Raw genomic sequence first — 12,648 nt, forward strand, 5'->3', positions numbered from 1 at the left:
TAACCCATGGTACTTAAAAATATTCTATTCATATTGGGGGAGAGACTTACACACATGAGCAATGGGGGTGTCTAGCATTATGATGATTCAAAGCAATTCAGCTTACCATATAAATCAGCCATTGCCACTCCAATGTGATTTTACCTCCTTCCCTTGTTCACATCCCTCCCCCTTGACCTCCCTACCATGTTAACACAGGATTCTGAACTCAGTCACAACAAAATAAAATCCTCCTACACCACACCAACAATACACAATCCCAATCTACTCCATATTTACCATCTAATAAACCTAACTGCTACACTATCATCACTCATAAACACCTCTATTGTCTTATTTATATACAGCAACAATGCCGCCATAAAACAAAACCTCTTCCAGAGCTGATTGTTGAGGAATGATTGTGGATTCACCTTTCTACAGATATGAAACAGGTTTCTGCCCTGGCTTCCTTGAAATGGTGGATCCCGGTCACCAGTGGCATGTTATATGCTACTGTCATGTGTGTTTTTGGGCTAGGAGACCTGCCTTCCCTGTGTATAAATGGGGCCAGAATCTTATGGGTTAGCCACAGAAACAAATTTCATTGGGCTTTTGCTTGTTTAATGGTAAGGTGACTCTTTATTTCTATGGGCTCAGGGCTCAAGTCGAGGGTATACGCGGGTGGACGGAGTCCACCCATTTGTCCACTTTTTTCAGAGGGTGGACTCAGTCCCCCACAATCTAAAATGAGAAACCTTGATTGTCCTCTTTTGAATTTATGAACTAAAGCCGACCACAAGGATCGAACACCCTTTGTCAGGTTTGTAGGCCAGATACTTCACCATTGCCCTATATAACCTGAAGAAGGGTGAAATTGGTTCTTGGAGTTTAAAGCATGCACATATTTTAACGTTTTCAAAAACACTATTAGAAGAAAATATCATTTCTTGGTTTTGTGTGTGTGTGTTGATTTTATAAAAGGCAAATGCCGTTTGCCCGGAGCAATTTGGGTGGTTTTGCAAAGCCAATTTACTTAAAAGTCCATATTTCACCTTGCTATGCCAATTTCTGACCATGTCACATCCCATTGCGTTTGTTGATGAGTCCCCCTCACTTTACTTTTTAGGACATGACCCCTGTAATAGGCTTATTTTGTTGGTTCCATTTGTGTTCAGCACTATATTGTTTATGTTTTGGTATTATACCACCCTTTTAGGCTGCTGGTAGGGGAGTTGCTAGGTCTGGAAAAGACCTGTGGCTACGCTGATGTCGGAACTGTTGGGACTGGGGGCTAGCTAGTCTTTTGGCTGTAGCTCTTGAGATTCTATCCGGGGCTACAACCAAAAGATCAGGGGCTTTAGCCCCCTTATCCCCCTCCTAGCAAGCCCCTGGCTGCTGTAATTTTATTTCAGTGTGGTGCTCATACCACCCGATCTTCCCCAACTACTCTTGGAAGTAACTTCTGTCTTTTATCTCCAATACCATTTTTTTTACTTAAAACAATACAAACTCTCCCCTCCCCACAGGTAACTTCGTAACTTCGTGCACAGGTATACTCACAATCTTAGGAACCCTGAAGTCTGCCGGCGCTGAGTCCCCTCTATCTGCCTGCTCTGCCTGCTGTGCCCACCGTGCCGCATGAGAGACCGGGCAGGACTTTTATGGGAAAATTGACTCCTGCCAACCTCTTCTTAAGTGCGCACTCGAATCGCACCCCGCAGGCAGACTACGCTGTTCAGGGGAGGCGCAGCAAGGATCCCTTGATCCCCTGTCAGACACTGAGTATCCCAGCAGTGCCTCCAAGTGTTAATGTGTCCCATTCAATAATCAATAATCAATAAAGAAACAAACTCAAGAACATTTCAGGAAATACAAGTGCACAAGAACACACAGCTTTATTCAAACTTGAATCCGCCGAAAAAGACAAAAAAGCATTCTCAATGCTACAACGTAAAAACAAGCTTATAAGTACAAAATACATCACACATGACGTCATAGTTAGTGATAAGAAAACATCTTTTAACATTGGTTAAGGGAATGTAGTACCCCTATATCTTATCCATGATGGCAACTACTTTTGGATATTCTTAATACTACTATTGGATATTCTCTAAATTATCGATTGTCCATTGTGTTGCACTACTGATCACTGTGTACCTGAAGCACGCTATTGCTCCATCACTCTAATCCTCAATCACATGCTTGCTCTTTCAGTCTATCACTCTATCATCTATTCATAGCATAGTCATTATCACTCTATCAATCTAGTTCTGGGTCAGGGGTTTCCCTTACAGTCCTTTTCCTCCACACTTGAACTGAAGAAAAGGGCCCTTTTTGCTATCTGGCCCCCACTGCATTGATTTTCTGACTAGAATACTAAACAGTAGATCGAAAATACAGACTTTCTGCCAACATTTTAGAACAACTCTTGTTTTGGGAATACACACACAATCCAACTTTTGATATCCTTTATTAGTTGGAAGTTCCAGGCACTACACTCACTTTGCCCCAAACCTATGCTTAAAAGTGGCTGAAGCAAGGGGAATAGGTCATATGATCAGGGAGAAGCAAGTGTATATGCATCATCTGAGGCATGGGGAATAGATCAAGTGATCAACAAGAAGCAAAAGCTTATGCATCATTTGAGGCAAGGGGAATAGGTCATGTGATCAGAGAGAAGCAAGTGCGTATTCATCATCAGAGGCAAAGAGAATAGGTCATGTGATCAGAGGGAAGGCAGTGCTTAAGCATCATGTGAGGTAAGGGGAATACATCATGTGATCAAAGAGAAGCAAGTGTGTACGCATCATCTCAGGCATGGGGAATAGGTCATGTGATCAGATAAAAGTAAGTGCGTATTCATCATCAGAGGCAAGGAGGATGGGTCATGTGATCAGAGGGAAGGCAGTGCTTAAGCATTATGTGAGGTAAGGGGAATACGTCATGTGATCAAAGAGAAGCAAGTGCATATGCATCATCTGAGGCATGGGGAATAGGTCATGTGATCAGAGAGAAGTAAGTGCGTATTCATCATCAGAGGCAAGGAGAATAGGTCATGTGATCAGAGGGAAGGCAGTGCTTAAGCATTATGTGAGGTAAGGGGAATACGTCATGTGATCAAAGAGAAGCAAGTGCATATGCATCATCTGAGGCATGGGGAATAGGTCATGTGATCAGAGAGAAGTAAGTGCGTATTCATCATCAGAGGCAAGGAGGATGGGTCATGTGATCAGAGGGAAGGCAGTGCTTAAGCATCATGTGAGGTAAGGGGAATATGTCATGTGATCAAAGAGAAGCAAGTGCGTATGCATCATCTGAGGCATGGGGAATAGGTCATGTGATCAGAGAGAAGTACGTGCGTATGCATCATCTGAGGCAAGGGGAATAGGGCAGGTGATAAAAGAGAAGCAAGTGCGTATGCATCATCTGAGGCAAGGGGAATAGGTAATGTGATTAACGAGAAGCAGCACCACCTTTAAACCAAACCTATTGCATTGTAGTACAGCAAGGAGGGAGAGGGGATATGAGAGGGAAAACACAGTTTGTAGGTGTTGTTTGGTTATTTACTCACCCATTGACTTCCCCTGGCCACGCTACTTCCTATTGTCATTTGTACCCACTACCTGCCCCTCCTACCCAAAACACATCCGCCTGGGATCTCTTTGCGCTGGCTTTATTAAGCAGTGATATCAAATTGTGTCCTGTAAGTGCATGCCACTGTTATTTCAAAGCAGTCTTCCGAGAGTTAACGGTTTATATATACCTATGAACAACCTACTGGTGTAATGAAATCTCTTAACCAAGTATGCCTTCAGCCACTAAATGTATAAGCTGTACGCATGTGTTAGCACTAAACTCCTGTTAAAAACACGCATTGGCAAACCCACCAGTTTTGGATTGTGTTGTGGTTATAGATAGGCATTTGCCAGGCAGTGCTTTCTTATGCTCTAATGCTCCCACCTCCGCTTGGCCCAAAAACAAACCAGAGTGCGAAACATCTCTCTTTTGTCGTGATAAGGTGTGGACAGTGACTGGGGGTGAATTAAGTTTTGCCCCTTATCACTTGCTGGTGGTGCATACAAACCCTCCCACTGCTATATACAATACCCCTGAGCCAGTCACTTGAAATGAGAAGTGAATAGTGACAAAAGGTAAAGAAAACAAAGGAATTACTTCACATTTATAAAAATGCTACCCCTTTCTGTTGCCCCCACTGCAAAAGACAGTTCCATCTCTTGAATCTGCAAAAGGAAGACCATAAGGAAATACTTAAATGGCAGGCACTTCCCCTCTGTCGCCCTCCCGTTCTTCTCCTGCAGAGGGGCATCGCTCTTGTCCCATTGGACATCAGAGATGTGAATCCATTGGCACATTCCCTCAAACTTGACGGTGGTGGGGATCACGAAGATGATGGTGTATTGGCTGTGAGGAGCTCGGAATGAGACGCACAGAGCGGACACATGGTTTTTGGTTACAAACTTTTATTAAATCAAAAGGGGGTTGGAAAATGTCTCACTAAGCCTACTCTATGAGGTATGTCCCTACCTCATCCAAAACTAAGGGGTCTGTCCTTTGTCAAGCTGTCCAAAGCAAAATTATGTCCAGTTCCCGAAATCCTATTCTGGCCTTCAAAAACTAACTCTAAGGTGCAAAGAGTATTGTCTCTGATTTTCAAAGTGCAAAAATGTTCCAATCCAACACAAAGGTATACATCCAACCAAAAAGTTTCCAAGTGGACAACGTTCAAAGTTCCAGGGAATCGCTCCCTTCCACAGAATCATTGTTATGAATATGAAAAGTTCAAACAAATATCCAATTTTCTTGTTTGTTTGTTTGTTTGTTTGTTTATTCATTAGTTATGCACACCAGACTCGTAAGTAAAAGGGCTCAGCAGTATGGAGATGCAAAGCTTACAAAGTTGCGAAATATGCACAGGATACAGTATTTACATGCTTACAAGATATACACAGTGTACAGAATAGGAGCAAAGACTAAAAATGGCCTATGTAAGTACTGAAGTAAGCAATACTCAATGTACAAAGAATATATATTACAGGAGTGATGCCCTTCACATATCACTTAGGCTCGCAGGTAGACTGGATTACACATGGTCTTCAGATGTTAACACAGTAATACATTATCAATGCAGGGTTAGAGCGACTCTACAGATGTGGGCAGGTCCACAACGGGTACTGGGAGACTAGGGGCCAGTAGCGATGATGTATTTTGTTACATTTTTTCTGAAGGTTAGGTAGGGTTGGTCGGCTCTCAGATCTTGAGGCAGTGAGTTCCAGAATTTAGCTGCCTTTACAGTAAAGCTATTGCCACCGATAGTGGTGAGCTTATATTTAGGTATGGTAGACAGTTAACATTCCCAATTCTGTGAAGTCTGAGAGAAATTCATCTCTGGAGTTTATCTATAAGGTAGCTATGGGCTGCATTGTTGAGGGATTTGTAAGTCAAGGAAAGCATTTTTAGTTGCATTTTATTGGACGTGGATAACCATTTATGCTGGCGTCTCAAGGAGGAGATGTGTTTTTTTTTTATTTATGCCAAGTGCTGCTCTTAAGGCATTGTTCTGTAGTATTTGGAGCTTTTGAACGGTAGATTTGTTGGCACCATTGTATAGGGCATTACAGTAGTCAATTCTGGAAAGCATTAAGGCTCTGGCCAAGATCAGGCAGCTGTTGTCAGAGAGGAATGGCTTAACAGCACTGAGTAACTTGCAGGTGTAAGCCGTAGAGGAGGTAAGGGATTTGACCTGCTTATCAAAAGACAATGTGGAGTCCAGGTAGAATCAAAGGGTTTTTACTTCCTTAGAGACTTTGATGGTGTTCCCGTCAATATTAAATGAGGAAAATTCTTGGCCTAGTTTTTTAATGTTAGCCTGTGAGCCCAGAATTATTAACTTGGTCTTATCATCGTTCAAGCACAAACCATGAGTGGCCATCCATGCTTGGATGATAAGATATAATTTGTTCTCCAATCCCGTGTCTATACTGTAATCCCCAGAAAGCGGGAGGGGAATCTGAGTATCATCTGCGTAATTAGTGTAGGTGATACCCAGATGGTCCAGATAATCAAACAGTGGCTTAGTGAAGATATTGTAAAGGGTTGGTGAGATGCAAGAACCTTGGGGAACACCACATAGGATGGGTGTTGGGTCAGCGGCTTCCGAGGGGGAGTTTTGTAACCCAAAGAGGAAAGCTCCCTCCTCCTAGGCTGTTTACAGTTCTCGGGGAAATGGCTCCCTTTCCCAGGTGTCTCTTCACATTCAAGACAATTCAAAATCCTAAGGGCATGTCTTCTCCTTGGGACTCTCTTTTCACTGTTTTACAATGTGGGTGTGGGTCCCAGACTCGTAGGTCACCTGGTATACTCCCCTGCCAGACTCTTTTCCACATTTACAACAATTCAAAACTTTAAAGGCATGGATCTTCCTTGAGGTTCTTCTCTTACTGTAACATAGTGGACACACTTGACTTTGCCTGGTAGACTCTCCTGCCAGGACCTCTATACAGTCTGTCAGGCACTTGCAGTTACTTTCAAACTCTTAACTTTGCCTGGTATACTCCTCTGCCAGGACCTTTATGCAAATGCTTTCGAGCACTACGTTTTGCCTGGTATACTCTGCTGCCAGAACTCGAATGCAGTTACTTTTCATTTTATCCATGAAATGATATTTGCACAAAGTTGGCTTATCAAGGCTCGTTTGTCAAAGTGTGTTTTAATATTCACTTCTTCTCTCACATATTGGGTCTCTGCCCCTTTTTCAAGACCATTCAAATTTACTTTGCTTTCTCTCCTGCGATATGGGTTCAGCTGCACGTTCGTAGCACGGTTCACAAATATATTAGTGCTTTTACAGGCTTCACTTTGCGTTTCTCGTGTGACTTTCATGACACGACACACACTTTCAGGCAAACCGGTAATCCATCCATCTTCCCTGGACTAAGCAGTTAATTTAGTGTCTCTTGCATTTCTCTGCTTCAATTTCTTTCAGTCTTTTGGGATGCTATACATCCTGTTAGCTGCTACCGTCTTCACTGCATCTCTCTCTACTGTGCCCGTTTCCAGCTGTCTCGTGTTTTCTTTCTGCTGCCTGGATTCGCCTCCAGAACACTTCCTATGTCGTGCTTCCTCTGAGCGCTCTGACCGATGTCAGCACAGGTCGCGGCACAACTCAGCCTCTGCAGTTCTCCATTCTTTCTGTCAGCTGTGACAGATTTAAGAAGATTCCCGGCATGATTGAACAACTTCCAAAGATTAGACCGCTGTGTTGGATTCCCAGTCTTAGTCATCTTCATTGCTCCGTCCATCTTTTTCATCTCAGTTGTTACTATGCTGTTCCTTATAGATATTGGCGAATACTTTAAGTAGATATAGTAAGTGGAGCAGGAAGACTGTTACAATATGCCATCAGGGCATGAGGAATGATGGGAACATCCTAAAAGGGAATGGGGGGTTATGTAAACTTCTCCAATGATGTCACGTCATCCTCTTGAGGGTTGCCTCCTCCCATGTGGTCCTCCCTCATATAATCACCCCCAGGATCAGGAACAGGTAGTGGCTGCTGCCCCCTGACCCCACGAGGAGAGGCTACCTCAGGAAAAGGAGTGTTCATCACAGGGCCCAGAAAGCAAGCCTCACTCCACTTCTTCCTGGTTCCTACTCAGTATTTTGTTTCAGTTCTAGTGGTGGCAGGAGGTCCTGTTACGCTTGCTCTGGAGACACTTCAGAGGATGGTGGTGCCGGCCGGTGTTGTCGGGCGCATTCTGTAGGGCGATAAATCTGAGAGATCAAGTAAGCTCCTAGCAACCAGGAGTACTTGATGCTTCCTAGATGCAAGACCATGAAGGCTGAAAATGGAGCTTTTTACTTTGCAGCTCCAAAAGCCTAGAATCATTTACCTTTAGATCTTAGATGTCAGAAAACCATGGATCCATTCAAGAAAAAGCTGAAAATGTTGTTCGTTTGATTTTTGCCTTGCCCCTCTGTCATGGTCATCGGGCCAAGGACGCAGACCTTACATAGTCACACACACAGGGGGCCCAAGTGGACACAATCCTAGCGCCTTTGGCGCCAGGCTCATGAAGAACAATAAACAAGACATTCATTTGGGTTCAAAATATCTTTATTATGGACATAGCACCTCATTTCGGATGCATCGTGTATTTAACATTGGAACTTTCATCTTTTAAGCAGCCCCACGTGCACTCTTGGGTGGGGCTACTGCTATTGGGTTGCCTGACACGTGCTGACTCACTAGGAGTGGCAGGGTGTTGCAGGCAAGCCAAGCCTAGTGGGCGTGCCCACAATCACAGCTATATAAGCTTCTCCGATCCATGAGGCAGACGCTTCGCGTTATTCTGCACTTCCATGCAGTTTAACGCTCACCGCCGCCTGGGATTCAACTTACCTTGGAACTCTTGTCTCCTGTCTCCATACCTACCATCTGAGGATCCTGTTCTCACCTGTGCACGTCTTTGTTTACATCCCGGCTCACCTTCAAATCCTCCGGAATGCAGACACCTTCATCTTGGCACCGCAGCTCACCTTCAAATCTTCCGTAACGCCAACATCTTCATCTTGGCACTGCGGCTCACCTTCACATCTTCCGGGAAGCTGAAATCTTCATCCTGACACCGCAGCACGACGTGCTCCATTCGCAGCCTCAGCACCTCCAAATAAAAATGAAAGGCAAGGTTAGACATTTAACAGACATTAAGTTTAAGATCGCGCCACCACCAAACCTCGCGCTTTCCCTTAAATCATCACTCACCACTGTCAGACATTGTGGTTTAATCCATCTTCATCCATGCCGCGTTCCGCACCTCCAGAGCTGCTTTTGGGCCGCATCTCCATCTATTTGGAAGAAAACAGAAGTGAGAACGTTATTCAGGGATTAACAATAACATTGAGAGCAATAATACCAGAACACAGAAAGGGGAAAAGACAAGAGATATTGAGAGAAAACAGAAAGGGGAAAAGACACGAGACAATCGAAGACACTTACCACCAACCAGGAGAAGCATAGCCGCATCTGGACTGGAATATTACTTACCCGGGATCAGTGAAAGAACTAGATCCCATCGACAAGCGCCCCTGCCAGAAGGAGCAGGACGGAGAGCTCATCATCCATACTTACCAGGTGAGCCTTATGGGCCGGTACGTGCCCACAGAAATCACACAGTGGATAGAAGGGTTTGGGAGGTACAACAGACACCAATCAGCGCACTCACGTTTTCTCATATCCACGCAGGAGCAGTGCTACCAAGTGTCGCCGCCCACAGCTTGTCCGCAGGGGGAGAGACCTGAAGGGGGTGATCTAACTCCTGGGAGGGCTGCAACTGTGCCCCAATGCCTCTGCAGAGACCAGGTGAGTGTAACACCCTCTTGCCTGAGTTTGTCTGGTTCTGGTTTACATTTCATGTCTGTCTGCGCCCTGATGCCCACGGGTCCATGCATTGCACATTATACATTTATTAAAGTAAAGTAAAGTAAAAGGTACCCCCTAAACCCCTCCTCAAATATGTCAGCAATACTGTGAGCATCAGAGATAAAGTGAGTGTTTCGAGCAGGGTCCTTCAGTGTTAGCATCTGCCTGCCGGTCACAATCTCATGAGGTGTGAGAAGGTGATCAGACCCCGGCTGATTGTGAACAGAAAAATGTGCATGTGGTAGGCAGTGGAGCCAACTCTTGCCAAGGGTGTCACACAGCTTCGCAGGACGCTCCTTGACCAGACCGTTGAGGCATTCCACTAGACCAATGGTTTGGGTGAAAGAAATGACAAAGTATATGTTTGATGCCCAAAAGGGCGGTATTTCTTTAAAGAGCTCATTGGAGAAGTGTGTACCTTAATAATTTGCACACTTCCCACAGTGGGAAACCCTCACGAACGAGGATCTTAGCTGCTGATTTAGCATCATAGTGGACACATGGTACCTCATTACGACCCAGGCGGTAAGTTACCGCCTGGGTCGTACCTTTACCACCATGGCGTAAACTATGTTTACGCCATGGTGGTTGGCGGACTTACCGCCCCATTCCGAGGTCGGCGGGGCGGTAAGTGCCCAATCCCCATTTACCCTTCCCCATTCCCATTTTTGCCCCATAGGGCATAATGGGAGTGGGGAAGGCGTTAATTACGCCACCGTAAATTACGGTGGCGTAATTAACAACATGGTCCCTTAGCTCCATGGATTTTAACACCTGCTAAAAGCAGGTGTTAAATCCGCCATGGCGCTAAAGGACCTCGGAATCAGGCGGTAAGGGTCGGCGCTGTTTACGCTGCCGTAAACCCCTTACCGCCTGAGTCGTAATGAGGCCCATGGTCCTTCCTCAAACCAACGGGAGAATGGACATGCCACAACTATTACATAGCGATAAGTGGCTTACCTATTTTGCATATCAATGTAATCAATATGCAAATGACGGAAATGCCTTTGAGGGGTGAGGTAGAGTTGCTTTAATAGTTTTCAGCATATGGCCTGCTGTGAACCGCTAACATATCACACAATTGGCACTGAATTTGCTCATGCAAATTTGGAATAAACCACTTTGCCTGGAACTCGGCTGCAATGCTTTCTTTTGATTTGTGTGCTGGGTAGTGGAACGTTCAAGACCCACTTTAAGAGAATCTACAGGCATTACTGGTTTCCCTGAGATATTCTGTCCCTAAATTAAATTGGTGGGGGACAAGGAACACCCCCTATTTTTCCATAACTGCATAGAGATCCCACCCTGTAATTCTGTTATCTGTGTGATTGATAGGGCCTTATAGCAGTCTGCTAACTGCACCTGCTGCTGTGTCATGCCTGTGAATATTGGTGGCAATCAGTAAGATAGGTCAAATAAGATGCTTGTTAAGCCGCCATGTCTGTTGCCTCATTGCCACATGAAATGAAGACTACCTCCTGTAAGGGGTCAGTAATGCGATGTGGACACATGTTTGATGATTTGATAACATATAACATTTTATTCTCAAAGAAAATGTGCTTAAAAATGCCTCACTATCCCTACTCTGAGGAATTCCGTGTCTAACCAAAGCTAAGGGGATACCTGTCCCTCACACTAAGCAACAAATACATAAAGAAAATATATTCCAATACAACATAACATGAACAACATTCATATTCTCTGAATAACAATTACCAGTTATACAGTTGTTGGTCAACAGTTAGTATTCTCCTGGTTACAGTTGCAAGCTTCACAATGGTACATTTGTCAGGATGACTTCTTACTGCTGCTACTTCCACTTCAACAACTTCACTTCTACTTGATTCACTGTGAGAACTGTAAACTTTATCTCACAGTACTTCACTACTACAATATTGCATCCACTGACAACTAGATGTATCACTTGTGAGGAACTTGAGGGTGTTTACACTCCTACTCCCCTTGGATCCTCTGCTCAGGTGGCCAGGGAAAGGCCATTGCTCTTGGTTCCTGCCCCTCGGGGTGGAGAAGCAAGGGAGAATCACCTGTGTGGAGGGTCCTTGGGGATTGGGACTGAAAGGTCCTCAGGTGAGATGCGGTATTCTGCATCTTTCTTTCAGAAAGAACCCTCTATCTTGGTGGTAGTAATAAGGTATTGCCAGCCCTATCCCACAGATACAGAATAAACTCAAAGATAGTATGCTCCTAGAAGCGTTAGAAAGAGAAGGAAGATACAAGGGGTCAAGGAGCAAACATGTGAGACATAGTATCATCTTTTTCCTGTTAAGGACCAACCTAAACCTTCCTTTATGTGCTATTATAAAGCTGTTCTCTTGATTTCCACACATATGACACTTGACAGTGCTTAGACGAGTCACAGGAGACTAAGAGTAATGAACACTACACCCGTTCACCACTCTAGTACTTGGACGAAGAAGATGCCTGCAAAGTGTTGCAAGAGTCAGGCATGTCCCTTTAATCAAAGGCAGGTAGACCCAATTTAGAGAACACACCTGCAACCTGTTGAACGGTTGCAGATGTATAAAATGAGACAGCCAACACCAAAGAGAGCATCAGGGAGGCCTGTGGAAGAGAGACCAGCAGGGGACCCATGGAAAAAGGAGGCAGCCGTGGTGGGACTCAAGAAGGAGCCAGGATGCCAGCATCTATCCCAGAGGACTTGTGGGATCCAGATGGATCGGGCCATTTCACTGCCGTAAGCCTGGGAGCCTCCATAATACTGAGCGTGGAGCCAGAGCTGTGTGACCACCAGGAGAAGAACGGATGCCATTTGTGTCCGTGAAGCAGCTTTCAGGTTGCCAGTGTGCAGAGGAGAGCACACAGCAGATGAGCTAGGCTTGTTGTAGTGGACCTTCAAACCTCAGAAGTGCAGAGGAAGCAGCGGGAGTCGCCGAGAAGAAACGTCTGAAGACGATGAGTGTCGGGGAGGGTGCTTGCACCAGGATGCTCCTATCGGACCGAAATTAAGTAGCGGTCCGTGAGATTGAGTAACACAGATGCATATTGAATACCAAACTAAATGGAAACTTCAAATTAAGCAAAACAAATGCATATTAAAGGCCAAACTGAATGGAAACTTACAATTAGGCAACATGAGTGTATATTGAATATATTGAACAACAATGTGATTACAATCTTAAAGCTAAACCCATACATTTTAAATGGAAAAAAACCCTCTTTATGGACAGAGCAAAAACAGGGAAGTG

This window comes from Ambystoma mexicanum, chromosome 3q, assembly GCF_040938575.1.
Source record: "Ambystoma mexicanum isolate Mex_15411 chromosome 3q, UKY_AmexF1_1, whole genome shotgun sequence".
In the NCBI taxonomy this organism is placed as follows: domain Eukaryota; kingdom Metazoa; phylum Chordata; class Amphibia; order Caudata; family Ambystomatidae; genus Ambystoma; species Ambystoma mexicanum.